Raw genomic sequence first — 20,122 nt, 5'->3', positions numbered from 1 at the left:
TTACTAAGAACAAAATTCTCACGTCAAAATAAAGTCTTTGTTTTATTTTCTTCTTTACTTACAAGTCGAGAAAGAGGAAGTATCTGGGGAAGCTTTAGGAGGGGATTTTGATCCACATAAAGAAACACTGTCCAGAAAGGGAACCTCAAGTTCACCTGGTCGCCCTTATACAGAAGAGGAATCCCTAAGCGAAGAGAAGCAAGACCTCAGAAAACGCACAGGTTAGAAACGTGTAGCAGTTGCCACTGATTTTGTTATAGGTCATTCCAAAGGGGTTCTTTTTTTTTTTTTTAAGATTTTATTTATTTATTAGAGAGAGCGTGTGCAGACACACAAGGTGGAGAGGAGCAGAGAGAGAAGCAGGTTCCCCGCTGAGCAGGGAGTCCGACTCGAGGCTCCATCCCAGGACCCTGAGATCGTGGCCTGAGTGGAAGACAGATGCTTAACCGACTGAGCCACCCAGGCGCCCCTGGTCATTCCAAAGGGGTTTTTACCCACTTTTGTCCAGCCCCTTCTCTGCGGTCACAGGCTTGCAGAAGAGGGAGCCTTCTGGTGCAGTGTAACCACTAGGTGGCATGTGCACTGCTGGGCTAGTTCTGGTAAAATGCACCCCCCCCCCCCCCCCCGCATCCGGCTATCCTGTTTCCCTGTCTATGGACGGGGTCCTTTTCACACCTGCTAAATCATAATTCTCCAAAATTTATAAACTTAGCCAATTTTAAGAACCATTTCATTTTTCTTAGAAAGGATAGAATTTTGGTTCATGGGTTGGGAGGGACTTACACTTTAAATATTTTCTGGAATCAGTCCATTCCTAATTGTTACTGTAAAACTCATGCAGCCTCTAGGGGCTCCTCAGGGTGCCCAGTGCCAAATAAGCTATGAGTTACGCAGCTGAAGGACTAGTGTATAGAGTGTAGAGTGCATGGAAATGCTTCCTGAGACCCAAGAAAAAAATGAAAACCTCCGGAACAAATCATGCTTGAACACTTTGGTGTGCTTCCCACAAACTGTGTTTTAAATAAGGCTTGCAGGTGATTCTGAGGCAAAAGTGTTGAAACACCGTTTTACAAGATGCATAATTAAAAGACAGTTTCCCTTCTGACCCAGGCATCATCCTGGTGGCCATTTGTCTAGCTTCAGCAAGCCTGCAGGGTGATGATAAAAAGCATTCCCAGTGTCTGGTTCTATATTTTCCTGTGTAGAGAATGCCACCCAGGCTGGGCCTCAGAAAGAGCACACAATTAGCTGCAGCCGTTGTTCGAGATTGTTGTTGTTATAAAGCCCAGCACGTAACAGGTGTTCAGGGTATATTTGTTGTCAGCAATAAAATAAAACACTGTAGATACATAATGCTATATACATGGAACCTCATATACATAATATTGAATAAATGAAGCCAGACACAGAAGTTTACATACTCTGATTTCGTTAGATGAATACCAAGCAAGAGCAGGACTAAAAAGGACAGAAGTCAGAAAAGTGGTTGCCCTTGAAGGGGGACGACTGACTGACAGGAAGAAGTATTGATGGATAGCGGAATGAAGGGTCGCCTGGGATGCTGGAACAGGACCTGGGTGATGGCTACATGGGTGCACAGCACAAAGCGCGCTGGGGCCACTCTCACTGCTTGGGGTGCGAATTGCCTCCAGGACTGCTCGCCGCCCAAGTCAAAAAGGCATCGGGTGCCGTACTTAAAACAAACAAAGAAAAGAAAAACCCAGCTGGAAAGGAAGACAGGAAAACAAATATGAAAATGAAAACAAGATAAAGAAGGAGAAAAGGAAAAGTGTAGAAATACAAGAAATACAAAGGACCATAATTTATATAATTGGAGTCTTTGAAGAAGAAAACAGAGCAATGGAACAGAACTGACATTTAAAACTATAATTCAGAAAACATTTTCAGAAATAACAAAGACCTGAATCTACATATCGAACAGAACTGCCAACTACCTGAGAAAATTAACCTGAAATGATGAACTCTGGGACATATCTCGGCAAAACTATCAGATTGGAAAGATAAAGAAAAACGTTCTGAAGGCCTCCAGACACAAAAGGACATAACCTGCGAGTGCAAAAGAATGAGGTGAGCATCAAACTTCTCAAAAGCAGCATATAAAGCAAAGCAAACATGGAGTGGCATTTTCTAGAAACTGAAAAAAAAAGTGTGATCCATGGCAGCCAAACTGTTTTTTCAAGTATCACGACAAACATTTTTCGGGAATTTAGGACATTTTTTGAGGAATCTTTCAGAGGTTAAGCTTCATCCAACCAACAGATGACTTGGAAAATTTTAGCAAACGGCTGATGGTGGGGTGCCTGACTGGCTCAGTTGGTAGAACATGTGTGTGACTCTTGATCTCTGGGTCCTGAGTTTAAGCCCCACGTTGGGTTGCAGAGATTACGTACGTACATACATACGTACGTACAGACATACAAAAAACACAAAGGGCTGATGGTATTTTAGTACAGATCATTACAGATCAAAGACTAAAACAAAGTAGGAAATGAGGGTAGAAGACCACAGTACAAGGGTAAGACATTGTGACAAAGTAGAAATAATGCAACCAAAAAGATGGGACAAGGAAGAAAAAAGGAACGGGAAAGTAGAATTGATTGTCTCAGAGGCAACAGGTTGGGGTTAAAAGAGGTTAAAACTGATGATCTTGTGGATATATGTTAGAAAAAGTTCTTAAAAATGTATCCTATATTAGGTCATGAGAAAAACTTCAGTAAGCTCTATCAGGTGAACATTTTATGGACAACACTCTCTGATCACAATACAATAAAACTAGAAAATATTAACTTAAAAAATTTTAAGGATCCTTAAATTTTTAAATTTATAAAATTTTAAAATTGTATATTAAACAAATTTCAGTTTAAGAGGAAATGAAACAAGAAAAAATATTATTTTGTAACTGTGGTGATGGATATCGTGGTGATCATTTATGTGAACTAAATTTATGTGGTGAGATATATATATATATAATCATCATGTTGTATGCCAATTATATATCAATTTTTTAAAAAGAGGAAATGGAAACTTTAATTATAGAATTTCTAAAACAGAATGACTAATGGAAACACTACATATCAGAATCTATGGGATACATTACAACAATGATCAAAGTACACAGTACAAAAAAACACTTTTATCAGTTAAAAACAAAAGAATGAAAATAAAATAATTAAATTCTTAGCTCAAAAAACTAGGAGGGAAAAATAGGAAAAGAACGACAAAGTGAACCAAAAGAAAGCCCAGGGTAGGAAATAATAAAGGAAGAGTAGAAAATTAAAGAGTCAAGGAATAGAAAAGCAGAAAATCTAATTAATAAATCAAAATCCCGGTTTCCTGAATAATTTAACAAAATAGACAAACCATTCTCTGACTTGATCAAGAAATAAGGGAGAAAGCACAGATGTACAAAATAAAAAACAATGAGAGATATACCATGGAAACAAAAGAAATTTTAAAGTCATAAGAGATTAATTTGCAAAGCTCAATGCAAATAAATTTTGGAAACCTAGATAAAATGTATATTTTCCTTAGGAAAAATACAGAGACATAAGAATTGGTGAAGAAAAAGTAAAAATAACTATATCGCAGATGACATGATAGTATACCTGGTAAGCCCTTGAGAATCAAGAATAAAATTAACTCAAATAGTAGAAGAATTCTGAAAGATAACAAGATATAAAACTAACACACACAAATCAAGAGCTTTCATATGCATTAATAATAACCACTTAGAGGATATAATAGCAAAGAAAACCCCACTGACAGTAGCAAAACATTAAGTATGTGGAAGTAAATTTACAAGAAATGTAAAAAACTTATATGAGCAAAACTTTGCAATGTTTCTGAAAGATACAAAAATAGGCTCAATCGAATGATAAAACATTTTCTATGTTTAGGTAGGACAACACAGTATAAAGTTATAAATCCTTCTTAAGTTAATTTATAAGGTTAATATAATCCCAATAAAAATACCAACAGCTGATAATAAAATTCGTATAGAAAAACAAACATGAAAGAATCGCCAAAAAACCGTGAAAAAGAAGTACAGTGAGGACCTAACCCTACCAAACATTAAAACATGCAATAAAGCCTCTATAATTAAAGCAATTGGTACTGACGTATAAATAGACTGACAGTGAAATTGAATAGAAATCCCAGAAATAAAAACCCTAGTAGATAAGGAAATTTGTATACAAAAGTGACATCTGAAATCACTGGGCTAAATAAAAGATGCAAAAGAGTAGCCTTTTGGAAAAAGATAAAATTATATCCATACCTTACTCCATGCACAAGAATAAACTCCAAACTAATCTAAATGGAAAAGAAAGAAAAAGAAAAAGAAAAAAAAACCCACATAAGTTACTAGAAGAAAATATGGATAAATTCTTTTTTTAATATGAGTGCAAGTTTCCCCTATTTCTGAGAGTAGATTGTTCCTAGGAAAACTTTTGTAAGCCAAAATAGCATAAATCAAAGAAACACTTACCATGATATGGAACAAATTTTGAGCATGCCCAGACCCAAAAAATAAGGCCCCCTAGGCTTTTCTGATACCTTAAGGCACATGTCGCTAACGGATGCACAAAATAGATGGAGGTGGAGCAGAGCTGCTCACAGACACAGAGCTCTTGCAGTTTGATGCTGAGATCCCGAGCTGTGCCCAGGGAGGAAGTGTGCTGGGGCCACTCTCACTGCTTCGGGTGCAAACTGCCTCCAGGACTGCTTGCTGCAAACCAACACTAAACAGTGCTTTTGCATTTCACCTTTCTTCAAAGAAGCAAAAATCCTCTTTACATCTCTTTCACTTAGCAAAAACAGGTACTCATGTAGGGCTGTTGTTAAAGTGAAGTGGCATCGTGCAAACTTTTGAAAAATAGGGAAAAGGGCGCCTGGGTGGCTCAGTTGGTTAAGCGACTGCCTTCGGCTCAGGTCATGATCCTGGAGTCCCGGGATCGAGTCCCACATCGGGCTCCCTGCTCGGCGGGGAGTCTGCTTCTCCCTCTGACCGTCTTCCCTCTCGTGCTCTCTATCTCTCATTCTCTCTCTCAAATAAATGAATAAAATCTTTAAAAAAAATGAAAAATAGGGAAAAGCTTTCAAACCCAAGATTGATAGATTGATAAATTTGACTACATAAAAATAATTTATGAAGGGCAAAAGCAATAACACAAAAAAGTAAAAAGGTAACTGATAAACTAGGAGAAATATTTGCAACATACTGATAAATGGGTTGTTATCACCAGTTTATTCTTAAACTCTGAAACTGAAGAATGAAAGACCAAAAACTCAAGAGAAAGAATGAAAGGAAAAGATATGAACAGACAATTCACACAAAAGTATAAAAATGGTCTTTAAAATATGTAAAGATGTTCCATCTCAAGAGAAATGAGAATTGAAACTACACTGATATACCACTTCTCACTTACCAGATTGGCAAAAATTGGGAAAAAAAAAAAAAAAACCATGACAGTACATTTTGTTGGTAAGGCTGTGGGGAAACAGGTACTATCCTAGACTGCTGGTAGAAATCAAAATCAGGGGGCACCCGGGTGGCTCAGTCGGTTAAGCATCTGCCTTCAGCTCAGGTCATGATCCCAGGGTCCTGGGATTGAGCCCCACATCGGGCTCCCTGTTCGGCAGGGAGTCTACTTCTCTCTGCCCTTCTACCCACCCTCCTGCCCCCCTGGTTCGTGCTCTCTCTCTCTCTCTCAAATAAATAAATAAAATCTTTAAAAAAAAAAAAAGAAATAAAAATCAGTATAACCTTTTAGAAAGGAATTTGGCAATATCTGACAAAGTAAATATGTGTTTACCTTTTGGCCCAACAATGCCACTCTGGGAGTCTACCCTGAATATACACCTCCACCAGGATGAAACTACATGTGGACAAAGTTGTCCATTGCCGTACCATCTGTAATTGCAAGATCCTGGAACAGTCTAAACTCCCCCATACATAAGGGAGTGTTTGAGTAGACCACGATGCATCCACAAAATGAAGTGCTTCACCACTGTAAATAAAATGAGGAAGATCTCAATGAACTGATATGAAGTGATTTCCAAGATACATCGTTAAATGAAAAAAGCGAAGAGCAAAAGAGCATTTATTGAGAGACACTTCCAGAATGGTGGCATGAGGCGCTCTCAGGACCTATCTGCCAGCGAAGCCATCATAACTGGTGGAATTTAGGAAAAGAGAAAAAAAGCATTTAAGCTCTCTGAAAATTGTCCTCAGGGCAGACAGCAAATTAACATTTATTCACGAATATCTGCTAAATGTTGATAAGATCAGCTAGAGTCTGTGACACTTGAGCCACCACACACTCTTTACCCCACTAGCTCAGAGCATGGAAGCTCCACTCCAGGTGGGGGCAGCTCCTCTCTCCTCCCCACCACCCTCCCCCCCAGCTCCCAGGCAAAGACTACAGTGTCTCCCCAGGAAGGGCAGGCCATCAGCCTTTCTTATCTTTCCCAGCTCCGCGTTGCAAAGCAGAATTCCAGGCGAGTGTGGACAAGAGCTTGGGGCTCCCCTTTTGCATTGAGCCTCTACTCACATGGTGGAGGTGCTACCTCAGGGCAGCAAGCCAAGAATACCAAGACCCTGATCCCAGCTGTTAGTAGGGCGCTGGTTCTACAGGGACCCACGGGACCAGAGGGTACTTCCTCTGCCCAGTGCCCTGCAGGAGAACAGAGCCCTCACTCCGAGGAAGCAAGGTGCTGTCCTCACTGCTAGCTCTGCAGCTAGGTATACTTTATAACAATTTTTAAAAAGTAATGCTTTCATTTACAGGTGGATTTAGGATTAGAAGAATCTAAATTACTCAACATCTCAAATAAAATAATGGATCATAATGAGATAGGTGCTTTATAGAACTAACTCCGTAATGTCATGGATCAAATAATCCATTCTTAACATTAACTTTTATATTGGTATTTTAAGGTTCTTTCTATTAACTATTCTTCTTGGGTGAAAAACAACTGGAAACATCCCAAATATCCATTAACTCTTCATTACAAAAAAGAATGAACTTCTGGTACGTGCAAAAAATGGGAAGTGTGTGTTGAAGCCACACAAAAAAAGGGTGCACAAGGGGTGATTCCATCTGTATGAGGTTCAGCAAAAGGCAAAACTAACTTATGTGAAAAAAAATGTTAGTGGTTCTCTATATGGAACTGTTGAATTGCTATATTGTACACCTGAATTGAATACAACATTGTATGTTAACTACACTGGAAATAAAATTTAAAGAAATAAAATTGTTCTCTAAGGATGAAAATTCATGTGGGAAGTGAAAGGGGGCACGGTGGAACTTTCTGGATGGATGGAAATGTTTTATAAATTGATTGTAGTGGTGGTTATGCTGATATATGTATTTGCCAAAACTCATCAAAGTGTACACTTAATATAGGTTCATTTTATTTTATTCAAATTATATATCAAAGTGGCCTAAAACAAAATAGAAGGCAAAAAAAAAAAAAGTCTGGTGTTTTCCCTATCTGCTCATATCTAAGACAGGAGCAATAAGAAATTGATTGGAGGGGCGCCTGGGTGGCTCAGTCGTTAAGCATCTGTCTTCTGCTCTGGTCATGATCCCAGGGTCCTGGGATCGAGCCCCGCATTGGACTCCCTGCTCAGCGGGAAGCTTGCTTCTCCCTCTCCCACTCCCCCTGCTTGTGTTCCCTCTCTCGCTGTCTCTCTCTCTGTCAAAAAAATAAATAAAATCTTTAAAAAAAAAAAAAGAAATTGATTGGAATTGATTGGAAGTCCTATAAGTGAGGAGTCTTTTCAATAAGGGGTTTCTTTGGAGGGCAATCTGGGTGGGCTGTTTCGTGGGAAAGTCTTAATGTCAGTATTTTTAGGTCTTCCCTAAAAAAGAGGCAGTAAGGCAACTGAGGCCAGACTACTTAGGCTCAAGTACAAGGTCTACCATTCATTTGCTAAATCCCTAACTTCTCTGGGCCTGTTTCTGTATCTGTAAAATGGGCATGATACTAATGCCTACCTCGGAGTTAAGGTGAGGATTAAATGAGTTAATGTATATAAAACAGTATCTGGCACATAGTAAGCACTAAATAAACATTACCTGTCATTGTTATCATTATTATTCAGGCAAGACACTTCCAATCTTCTGCCTTGAAAACAGAATCCTGGCTGTCACTTCATAGGAGGGAAGAAGAAAGAGAAATAGCTGGGTTAGAGAAAAAGGTTCATCCATTCTCTTTGCCCTTTTCCTGGGAGAGGGGGAGGTTATGGCCCTATTTTCCCCTTATTGTCTTTGTTGGGATTGGGGGAGGAACAGAAGTTATATATGGGTTCATCCCACAAGCTTCCAGGAAGGATTTGTCAAGCAAAAGAGCAGTGGAAAGCCTTGTTACTAAGGAGCTGAAGAGATCTGATGACATAAAAATTTAAATCATATATGTTAAAGGCATCATAAACAAAATCATAACATCATAAAAAAATCAAAGATAAACAACCTAGTGTGAAAAGAACTTGCAACAAATGTAGTGTGGTAACAAAGACCTACTCCGATAAGAACTCAGAGCTTCCCGAGCAAGGGAGTCACCACCTGCACAGCAAGGGAGTCACCACCTGCACATGCTTCGCTTCAGGTAGACTGAAAGCCTGCAGGGGAGTGAGAAAGCCTTGCGGCCACATGGGGGAGGCGGGGATTTCAGATGTGCTTTGACTGGAGATTTGTGGCACAGAGCATGTGGATGCAGGCTAACTAGACACAGGGCATCTTATGTGATTAGTTTGGGGGGCATATTTGGTTTTCTCTGGCTGATCCTGAGTTGGAAATTGGGGAGAGGAAGCAAAAAATGGGGAAAGTGACAGTCATTGACCAAGTCGTGATGTTGTGGGCGGGTTACTACAGAGGCTGTGGTTTGGTGGCCTTGACTGACTGCTGCAAAGGTTGTGGGACAGAATTCTATGGTCACATGTGGTCTGACTGTTGCCCGTATTTATACTCAGTCTCTCAGTAAGTTAAGGTGCATAATATGTGAAGCTTATACAAAAGGGATCAGAAAAACCTAGATGTCTCCAATAGATTAAATGTTTCCATATTCAGAATTAGAAGTAGCCAATTCAGTACATTCAAATCACAGTTAAGTTTGGTTTATGCATATCCGATTGCAAATGCCAAAGGAAAAAGAGAGAAAGGTGATTCAACTCTATTATTCCCCCCCGCAATGCGTATGAGTCACAGGCAATGCAGACTTGGCATGGCTTTGTTTTCAAGAAACAAACTGTAGGGGCGCCTGGGTGGCTCAGTTGGTTAAGCGACTGCCTTCAGCTCAGGTCATGATCCCGGAGTCCCAGGATCGAGTCCCACATCAGGCTCCCGGCTCAGTGGGGAGCCTGCTTCTCCCTCTGACTCTCTCCCCTCTCATGCTGTTTCTCTCTCGCTCGCTCTCTAATAAATGGATAAAATCTCTAAAAAAAAAAATTAAAAATAAAAAAAAAAAGAACTACATCAAACTTAAAACTTCTGGGCATCAAAGGATACAACCAATAGAGTTGAAAAGGCAACCTACAGATTAGGAGAAAATATTTGCAAATCATATATCTGGTACAGTGTTAATATCCAGCATATACAGAGAACTACAACTCCACAACAAAAACAAATAATTCAATTTAAAACTGGGTGAAGGACTTAAACAGACATTTCTCCAATGATCTACAAATGGCTAACAAGCATATGAAAAGATGCTCAACATCACTTATCATTAAAAAATGCAAATCAAAGCCACAATGAAATACCACCTCACGCTCATTAAGATGGCTACTAAAAAAAAGTGTTTCTAGGGATATGGAGAAATTGGCTCCATTATGAAATGTTGGTGGGATTGAAAAACGATGCAGCCACTATGGAAAATGGTATAGCAGTTCCTCAAAAAATTAAAAATGGAACGACCACATCATCCAGCAATTGCACTTATGGATATATATCCAAAAGAATTGCAAGTAGGGTCTCAAAAAGACATTTGCACACCCATGTTTAAAAGCAACATTATTCACAATAGCTAAGAGATGGAAGCAGCCCAAATGTATATTGATAGAGGAAAGGATAAACAAACTGGGGTATATACATACAATAGAATATTCAGCCTTAAAAAGGAGGGAAATCCCGTCATGCTACAACATGGATGAACCTTGAGGACATTATGCTAAGTGAAAAAAGCCAGTCACAAAAAGACAAATACTGAATGATTGCGCCTACATGAGATAAGTAGTCAAATCCATAGAAACAGAAAGTAGAGGAGTGGCTACCAGGGGGTGAAGGGTATAGAGTTTCGTTTGGCAAAGTGAAAAGGTTCTGGAGATCTGCTGCACAACAATGTGAATATACTTTTTTTTTAAGATTTTATTTATTTATTTGACAGAGATAGCACAAGTAGGCAGAGAGGCAGGCAGAGGGAGAGGGAGAAGCAGGCTCCCTGCTGAGCAAGGAGCCCGATGTGGGGCTTGATCCCAGGACCCTGGGATCATGACCTGAGCCAAAGGCAGCCGCTCAACCAACTGAGCCACCCAGGTGCTGGACTACTAACTGGACCATACACATAATGATGAAGGACAGTTGGAAGAAAGGCAGGCAGGGACAAGTCCCCCCGCCTCCCAGAGGTAACCACCCTTGAAAGGACTTTACACCACCCTGGAAGGACCCCTCCACCTTTTCCCACGTGATAGATGACAAAAACCTGATTGGATGACACGTGCAGAAAGGTTAATCAGATTAACACAGCCCACCAACAAGCCCATAAAAACCCTTAGACTTAGAAACTCTTGGTGGTCACCCTCTTGGGTCCCCTCCCTCTTCAGGAGCTTTGTACTCTTAATTCAATAAACTTTACTATCACTCATTAAACTATGCTTTGCTACCCACCTGACTGGTCTACCACTTCATTCTTTAAAGCGACATGACCAAGAACCACAGGCTCCGAAGGAGAAGAAATCCTGCAACAATAATAATGGTTAAGATGGGAAATTTTATGTGTTTTTACCACAATTAAAAATAAAATTTAGGGACGCCTGGGTGGCTCAGTCAGCTAAGCGTCTGCCTTCAGCTCAGGTCATGATCTCAGGGTTCTGGGATGGAGCCTCACATTGGACTCTCCGCTCAGCGGAGGGTCTGCTTCTCCCACTCCCTCTCCTTCTGTGCTCTCTCTCAAATAAATAAAATCTTAAATAAATAAATAAATAAATAAATAAATAAAATTTAAAAATTATTGCTTTAAGACACCCAAAGTGGGACTTGAACTTACAACTCTGAGATCAAAAGTCACATGCTCTACCAATTGAGCCAGCCAGGCACCCCTAAAAATTATTTTAAACTAAAACAAGATACCATTTGTTACTTTCTTCCCAGAGCTTTTTAGTGATAATGTTAAATGTTGGTGAGAGTTTAATGAGTTGTTTTACCATTGCTGGTAGAAGCATCTCTTATAAGAAAGCAGTTTGGCAATATCTTTCAAGAGACTTAAAAGTATTAATACCCTTCAGCTCAGTAGATCTATTTCTAGCAATCTATCCTAAGGAAAGTTTTAAACGTGGACAAGGATTTGGGCACGAAGATGCTCATTACATTCTTTTATTTTTTAAGGGAAAAGTTGTAAACAGTGTAATATTGAAAACGTGGCAACAGTAAAGAACATTTGGACATCAGAAAGTGAATGAAGAAAATGTCTTAAATTCACATGATGGGCATATCATAGAGTCATTAGAACATCTATTCATAAATAATTGTTAATGGAAAAATGTGTATGATTCAATGTTAGTTGTGTTAGGATAATTTTTTTTAAAAAGATAAAATCATGACTCTCACGTAAATATAAAGAAGCCATTCATCAAACATTGAATTTCACTCATTAATTAATGAGGGAAATGATAAGGTATTAAAACCAGTTCAATTCAGAGAATCCCACAGGAATAGGTCAATCAGGAATACTTTAATGAATTTACAAATAGACACAAAACTGACTTTATCTACTTAGGGATTTGGAAACCTTACCCCTCCACCCACAGAAGAAATTTCCATATCTATGAGCCAGAGTAATTTGCATCACTTACCTCTCATTGGAGAGGTGTAGTAAACAGGACACTAAGGGATCATTCTTACGTTCTTTTTCTTGCCTCCATTTCAAAATCTCTTACAACATTTCCTAACAGTTGAAATCATCAGAATATAAAATTAAATATATAGCATTGTCTCAAGTAAGAAAAAAAAAGAGAGAGAAATTCACCCTAAATATTAAGTATGGGTTTTTTTTTGTTAATGGTGGAGTTTTACTTCCTTAATTTTTTCTCTTCCCCAAGTTCTCAACAATAAAAACATAGTCCTTTTATAACAGTTTCAAAACTACAATCATAAGACAGTTCACCTAAAGCAAAAAGACCGAAATAATGATACCCCTAAAATTCAGTAATACTCAGGAAAATTTATATTTAAATCTAAATAAATCTATATACAATATAAAATCAATATGAAATGCCTGAGATTAGCTACTTGTGGAAATACTCCCCCAAAGCAATCTTCCTCTGAACAAATTTGATAATAAATATTTTTGAGCAGACAAAGCATGCTTTCAAATTCCTTAGGGAAACCACAATCTAAGACTAAGAGGAAAATAATTGAAGATGAGTATTTTTTTTATTATTAATTCTAACATGAATTATACTAGGGATGAGATTTGGTAAAGGTAGATTTTGGTCTGCCTGGAGTAGCAGGGGCAAAATCTAGACATAAATGATTTGCCAGTGTTTCCTCAGTAGCTCTCAGAGGAAAGAATATACTGATTTGAGATGGCTAGTCCTAAGTACTTCAGTAGAAATATATTTTCTTAGAATAGAGAAGGACAATTCATCTGTTTACCATACTATGGTTTAAGAGAAGTACTTCTAAAAGAACATCAAATACAAAATGGAGACCAAACTTGAGAATTCCTTGAGCCAAGTAAGCAAAACTAAATCTAGCTTATTCATGAACATAAGTGAACCTTAGGTTATTTCTTATACATGTGTCTGATAATCATAATAGAAACTCAGATCAGCTTCCTTAAAATGGCATCAAATAACCACTTCTCACCAATCCCCTACTGTCTGGAAATCCCCAATTGTAATAACCAATCACTGTCAAGGTTAAACAACTTCCTCATTTTCATTCTATAAGCCATCCTATAACCTCGTGCCTCTGAGCTTCATATCAGTTTTATATTTGAAAGTTCCCAATTTGCAAACTGTTCATATCTGCACAATAAGTTCTTACTAAATACCATTTTATTGATCTGGTGCTTGCAATTTCACTATTTCTGGATTTTTGACAGTTCTCGTTCTCTCTTTACCTATTCGATTTGATATCATGTAATCATATCCACTAGAATAAGTCTTATACACTTATAATCCCCTAGCATATACTAACAATGAACCCCAGGTATATGGGTCAGTATCGTCCACTTAGAAACTCATCCTGGGCCTGTGGTGTCTTTAGAAAGAGGTTGAGTCCATCTTGGCAACACCTCCAACCGTGAGATTCTGGGAGGCACCTGAGGGCATAGTTGGTTCTGCAGGGGAGAATTGCTTTCTTCCTTAGTAGACTCAGAGTTCCTATCAGGTAGCCAAGCTTCCCTGAAGGTAGAGCAATCTCTATCACATCCCCCAAATAGTCTTGGGCAAATTAACCAGGAAAGGAAAACAGGATAAACATCAGGGAATCAGAGGCAAACATGTATTTCTGAAGTCATGACAGTCATTTTCGTCTATGACTAGACTTGATCTATCACCAGACAAATGGGCACTGTAAAATAATTTTTCTTTGTATTTATGATATTATGCTGTTGTTTGCATTACACCATGAGGATTCGTTTTCAAAACACTCTTATCTTGTCTCAGGAACAGTAGAAGGAAAAGAGTTTCTCTGAGCTCCCCAAACCTTTTTCAATGTAGAGAAGGACCAGGTGTTTCTCTGGGACAATAGTTCTCAGACTCAGTGAGATTAAGGATCATAGAATATATCCAAAATGAAAACTTCCCTCTCCCCACCCTTGAGATTCTGATCTTTTAAAAGCTCCGTGCATAATCTTACTTACAGCCAGAATGGAGAACCCCGAAGCATAGGGTTTTACCCTTTAAAGGGCTTTCACAGGCTTTCCTTAAAAGTGTTTTAAATGGCCCTCTCCCTAACCTCAAGCAGTTAAGAGTATGCAGTATGTCTTAGCGCAGCCAATTAAATGCTCACCCTGGAACAGTGACTCTTGAGAGGACTGCAAAGTCTCAGGGCCAATTAGAAATTATTCATGAAGTTCTGGTAGCACTGAGCCACGGACAGCAGCACCTGGTGGTATCCTAACCAGACCTTCCCTATGTATGTGCTAGCCTTCCCAGTGAGTCTCTGAACTATCCAATTCCTTCTAATAAATTCCTTTTCTGGTTAAATTAACTAGAAGTGGTGTCTGTTGTTTGCAATCCAGAACCACGGCTCATTCAGTCAGGTAGGTCTTATCATTACCATTTTGCAGATGAAGAAATCAAGTTTCAGAGAGATTAGGTTACTTGTCAGAGGTCGCTTGGTAAGTGACAAAGCCAGGACTCAAATCAAGATCTTTGCTTATTGCTCTTACCATCATAATATGAGTTGGGGAAAACAATAGCGCAACCATAATACACACCTTCTTGACCCACAGAAACAGTCTCAGTGGTTCTCAGACCAAGATGCAGATCAGCATCTCCTGACAGTGTGACCAACTTGAATTGCCCGGGGCTGTCCTATTTTTAGCACTGGAAGTCTGATTTCCAAGGAAATCCTATAGCCTTGGGGAGACGGGGACAGTTGGTCACTCTATCCAGGGCGGGGCTTAAAAACAACAACAACAACAATGAGTGCCAAGGCCCTCCTCCAGAGATTCTGAGTTAGATGTTCTGTGTGGGACCTAGATATTGGTATCGCTTAAAGTATCAGTATGAGCGGCTACGGTTGAGAGTCATTGGTCTACATGAAATCTTTCAGAGTTTATCAGACTCCTAAACAGTCTGTCATATTTGTCCATCCAAGGCTGGCTCTATTACTGTGGTTATATCTACACAAGCAGGCATTTGATAAAGACTCTGAAATACTAAGATCAGAAGGCATGGCAATCTGTGTCCAGAGCCAAAGGGCTGGTTTCAATGGCTGCCTTCCTGACTCCTTCAAGAAAGAGCAAATAGGGAAATATCAGGGGCATTTGAATGGCCCTGCAGGTCATAATTACAGCTTCTGGGGTTAATCTACTGATCTTAGGGAGGGTAAGGAGCTCTGCAACAGTGATAAGCAGTGCTATATGTGGGAGAAAGGAGTGTGGCAAAGGCTGTATGGGTAAATGAGGCTGGGTTATAAATTGGTGATAACTCAAACTTCTCAGGTCATTTGTGACTCAGGTCTGATTGGACCATACTAGTTGGGAAATTCTACAGCTTTGGCTCTCATGTTGCCATTTGACTTTATTACTAGGTGCCAAGGAGAGTTCCAGAGAGACCAGGTCATTCCTTTAGTCATCTGTGGTCCTGCTAGCCCCGAAAGAAAAGCCTAGAACCTTGGCATTCCAGAGTTCTTTTTCTCTCAGAAATTCATCTGTTCATTTATTCATTTATTCTACAAATATGCGTTAAGTACCTACTATGTACCAGACACCACGCTGAGGATACAACACCAAGGAAAACTAACATGATTTTGCCCTTTTGTGGTGTTGTGGGGGGAGACTGAAGCTTAACCAAGCCATTTAAAATAGTGTGATCATTGCTAAGACAGAGAAGTACTGAACACTGAAAACACATGTCAATGAGGTCCAGGAAGACTTCCCAGAGTAAGTGTCACCTAGACTGGGGCTGAAGGATAATCTGGGTTTAGCCAGGCCAAGGGAAAACCTCTCTCAGGGAGAGAGAAGAGCAAACGTAAAGACCCCAACTGGGCAGGGTGAAGCACTACGGTAGGTGGAATAATGGCCCCCAAAGATCACAACCTAATCCCCGAAATCTGTGAATATGGAACCTTACCTGACAAAAAGGGTTTTGCAGATGTGACTAAATTAAGGATCTTGAGATGGAGAAGTTATCCTGGACTGTCTTGGTGGCACAGTATAATTACGGAGTCCTTTTACTTGAAAGAGGGAGGTGGTAGGTCAAAGTCAGAGAGCTTTGAAAATGCTGCAGTGTGGCTTTGCAAATGGACAATGAGGCCACGGGCTAAGGAAGGCAGGTAAGCCTCCAGAAGCTGGACAAGGCAAGGGAACTTTTCTAGAAGTTCTCCCAGAGAGCATCCAGAAGGAACACAGCCCTGCTAATGCTTGGATTTTATTTTATTTTTATTTTTTTTAAAGATTTTATTTATTTATTTGAGAGAGAGAATGAGGTAAGAGCATGAGAGGGGGGAGGGTCAGAGGGAGAAGCAGACTCCCCGCCGAGCAGGGAGCCCGATGCGGGACTCGATCCCAAGACTCCAGGATCATGACCTGAGCCGAAGGCAGTCGCCCAACCAACTGAGCCACCCAGGTGCCCTAATGCTTGGATTTTACTCCAGAAAAACCCATTTTGAAATTTTGACCTCCAGGACTGTAAGATAATGCATTTATGTTGTTTTAATCATGAAGTTTGTGGTAATTTGTTACAAGAACAATAGGAATATAATACAGGAACCTACAAAAAAATAGTCTAGGATGGCCAGACCATAGAGTATAAGGAGCAAATAAGATTGAAAAGGTAAGCAAAATCAGGCAGGACCTCATAGGGCTTATTAAAGGTAAGGCTAAAATCCACTTCATCCTTCGGATACCCTGAAGGATTTTTAAAACTGAGGAATGATCAAATGAGGTTTACATTTTAGGAAATTATATTTGATCTAATTCAGGGGTCAGCAAACTCTTCCGGTAAGGAATCAGATAAAAAATACTTTATGTTTCATGGGCCATATGGCTTTTGTTAGGTGTTCATTTTTGTTTTTTGTTTTTTAACAACGCTTGAACATGTAAAACCTGTTGTTAGCTCAAGGGCCATACAAAAACGGTCAGTCCCCAGGTCTGAGCTATCCTGTTTCCCATTTTCTCAGCCACTCTTGCAGCTAGGTGTGGTGATGGGAGTCAGGAACCCAATTCTGGCTAAAGAGATAAGGGAACGTCTCCCAAAGAATTCTGGGAACACTTTGACCGTACTTAGGAGAAGCTTGAGCACTGCCTTTCTGCTTTCTCCCTGCCCTTGAACACTGACGGGATGCCTTATCTCATGAGAAAAACCTGAGAAAAAAAGCCAAGATTAATAGAGATGACAGCCCTGACAGAGATGGACGGAAGCAAAGCCACAAGTGTCTATCTCTAGATTTCTTATAATATGGGGGGAAATCAACCCCATTTTAAAATCCATTTTAAGGGGTGCCTGGGTGGCTCAGTCGTTAAGCATCTTGCCTTCGGCTTAGGTCATGATCCCAGGGTCCTGGGATCGAGCCCCACATCGGGCTCCCTGTTCTGCCAGAAGCCTGCTTCTCCCTCTCCCACTCCCCCTGCTTGTGTTCCCTCTCTCGCTGTGTCTCTCTCTGTCAAATAAATAAATAAAATCTTTAAAAAAATAAATAAAATAAAATAAAATCCATTTTAAGCAGGGTATCCTGTTGCTTGCAACTGGAAGAATTCCTAAGTGAACAGAGGGATGCTAGGAGATTGATTAGGAGGCTCTGCACCAATGGGCAAAGGGTGACGGTTGCCCAAACTAGGGCTGTGGGAGTCAGGAAGTGCATGAACTTGAGACATATTTCAGAGGCCGCAGAAATAGGATGCAGAGAGTGTATGTAGAGGGAGAGGTGGGAAGAGGTAACAAGTGATGTGAAGGATTACTCCCAGGGCACTGATGATGGTGGTCATGCTATCTACCCAAACAGAGAAAGGAGGAGAAAGGGGAGGTTTGGGGAGAAAAAGTGAAAAATTGAATTCTGGAGTTTGGGGTTCCTGCAGGCCATCTGAATGGAGCTGTCCTTAAGCCGTCCCATGTTAGAAACTGATTCTCAGGGCACCTGGGTGACTCAGTTGGTTAAGCGACTGCCTTTGGCTTAGGTCATGATCCCAGGGTCCTGGGATTGAGTTCCACATTGGGCTCCCTGCTCAGCGGGGAGCCTGCTTCTCCCTCTGACCCTCCCCCCATTCATGTGCTCTCTCTCTCTCTCATTCTCTCTCCTTCAAATAAATAAATAAAATCTTAAAAAAAAAAAGAAAGAAAAGAAACTGATGCTCAGAAAAGAGGTTGAGATGGCTGTCATCAAAATCAATCCATATTTCTTCTTCTTTTTTTAAGATTTATTTATTTATTTGACAGAGAGAGAAAGAGAGAGAGAGGAAGAGAACAAGCAGGGGGAGTGGGAGAGGGAGAAGCAGGGTCCCCACTGAGCAGGGAGCCCGATGCGGGGCTTGATCCCAGGGCCCTCGGACCATGGCCGGAGCGGAAGGCAGAGCTTTAACCAACTGAGCTACCCAGGCGCCCCTACTTCTTGTTTTTTTTTTTAAGTAGGCTCCATGCCCAGCATGGAGCCCAATGTGGGGCTTGAACTCATGACCCTGAGATCAAGACATGAGTTGAAATCAAGAGTTGGAGGCTGAACCGACTCAGCCACCCAGGTGCCCCCCATTTTTCCATTTCTTTCTTTTTTTAAAAAAGATTTATTTATTTATTTATTTATTTATTTATTTATTTATTTGACAGAGAGAGGGAACACAAGCAGGGGGAGTGGGAGAGGGAGAAGCAGGCTTCCCGCCGAGCAGGGACCCCGATGCGGGGCTGGGTCCCAGGACCCTGAGATCATGAGCTGAGCCGAAGGCAGATGCTTAACAACTGAGCCACCCAGGCACCCTCATTTTTCCATTTCTAAGCCATCCTTGAAGAAAATCATATTTGGGGTGTCACCATCCTCACGGGAGTCCAGCAGAGCAGCCATGCCATCTGGATTCATGTTTTCACCAATAAAGAACTGGTAGTTTTTGAAATTAGCAAGGATGTGCTTGATCTGTTCTGTGGCCCCTGTCATAAAAGGTTTTACTCTTTCTGTCCTCTGTTCTTCAAGTTTGCCTTTGATTGATTTCGTATAATCTTTGATGTACCTTCTGTAGGCTTCTTCTGTGAAGCTAGTTTCCTGCAAGTGATGGTTCATGACAATACTAACACCAGGGATGACTGTGCTTTTGGTACCTTCGCCCTCCCAGCCTTCAAGGAAGCATCTCCACCAATGAGCAAGTCATCAATGTTACCCTTTGTCCTACTGACCATCTTCCCTTCCGCCTTTAGGCACAGCCCATCCGCAGTCTTCTGGATCTTATAGATGTCAGAGAACATCTCAACATGGCTGAGGAGGTCCTCGTAGATGATCAAGAGTGCAGCTGGAGAGAGACAATGACGGTACTAACTTAGAGGGAGCCAGGAGCTCTAAGTGAGTGTGGTGCAGCCTGAACCACACTGGGATGGGGGGAGCAAGTGGAAAAGTGAAAGATGCTTTTCAATACCTTATTTTGTAAGTTGGATGTGACATTTTGGATTGTCTCAACTCTTGCAACTCCTTGAGATATAAATATCTTTTCCCTGAAATGCAAAACTATAGTCAATTTAATTGTAAGTTCTTGGGCTAGTTGCTCAGCCACACAAAGATTGAATTTCCTATGTAAAAGTCCTAGCAATGCTTACGCCATAGTGTGTCAAGAGCATCCAGTGAGAATCTGTATATGAAAGTCCTTTATGAACTGTAAATAAAACGACATTGAGTTTAGCTGGGTGTTTATTTACACATACTTTTGTATATACAGACTTCATAAGAATAAGGGGTTTCATATGATCTTTGTAGAATGGCTGGGAGTACAACTGGTAGAGAGAAGAGATGAATCGCTATGTGGGAAAAATGGTCTGATATGATAAAGAACAGTTCATCAAAACCAAATAAAATTAAAGGGGAAACATGAGAAGCACTCTTTCAAAATAATGATCATAATGATAATGATGAGAACTGTTATTATTATTATTTTAAAGATTTTATTTATTTATCTGACAGAGAGATATACAGCGAGAGAGGGAACACAAGCAGGGGGAGTGGGAGAGGGAGAAGCGGGC

General features: G+C 40.3%; 1 long non-coding RNA gene and 1 pseudogene across 2 annotated transcripts in view; both read right to left on the bottom strand.

The window, feature by feature from the left end:
- The window catches only part of LOC112830977 (uncharacterized), a 33,278-nt gene extending 28,673 nt beyond the window's left edge, over positions 1-4,605 (bottom strand). For both annotated transcript variants that reach the window (XR_003210036.2, XR_012381702.1), the window contains exons 1-2: positions 4,508-4,605; positions 4,298-4,332 (exon numbers count right to left, since the gene is read on the bottom strand). This is a non-coding gene — a long non-coding RNA (uncharacterized lncRNA). The remainder of the gene's footprint in view (positions 1-4,297; positions 4,333-4,507) is intronic.
- Positions 4,606-18,868: 14,263 nt separating this feature from the next.
- LOC112830889 (translationally-controlled tumor protein pseudogene) lies at positions 18,869-19,387 on the bottom strand (annotated as a pseudogene).
- Between the last annotated feature and the right edge of the window lie 735 nt (positions 19,388-20,122).

This window comes from Callorhinus ursinus, unplaced genomic scaffold (genome assembly GCF_003265705.2).
Source record: "Callorhinus ursinus isolate GAN/ISIS: 27379988/994484 unplaced genomic scaffold, GSC_fseal_2.0 scaffold20, whole genome shotgun sequence".
NCBI classification, from domain to species: domain Eukaryota; kingdom Metazoa; phylum Chordata; class Mammalia; order Carnivora; family Otariidae; genus Callorhinus; species Callorhinus ursinus.
Note: the sequence above shows the minus strand (reverse complement) of the source record. Positions and strands in the feature narration are given on the sequence as shown.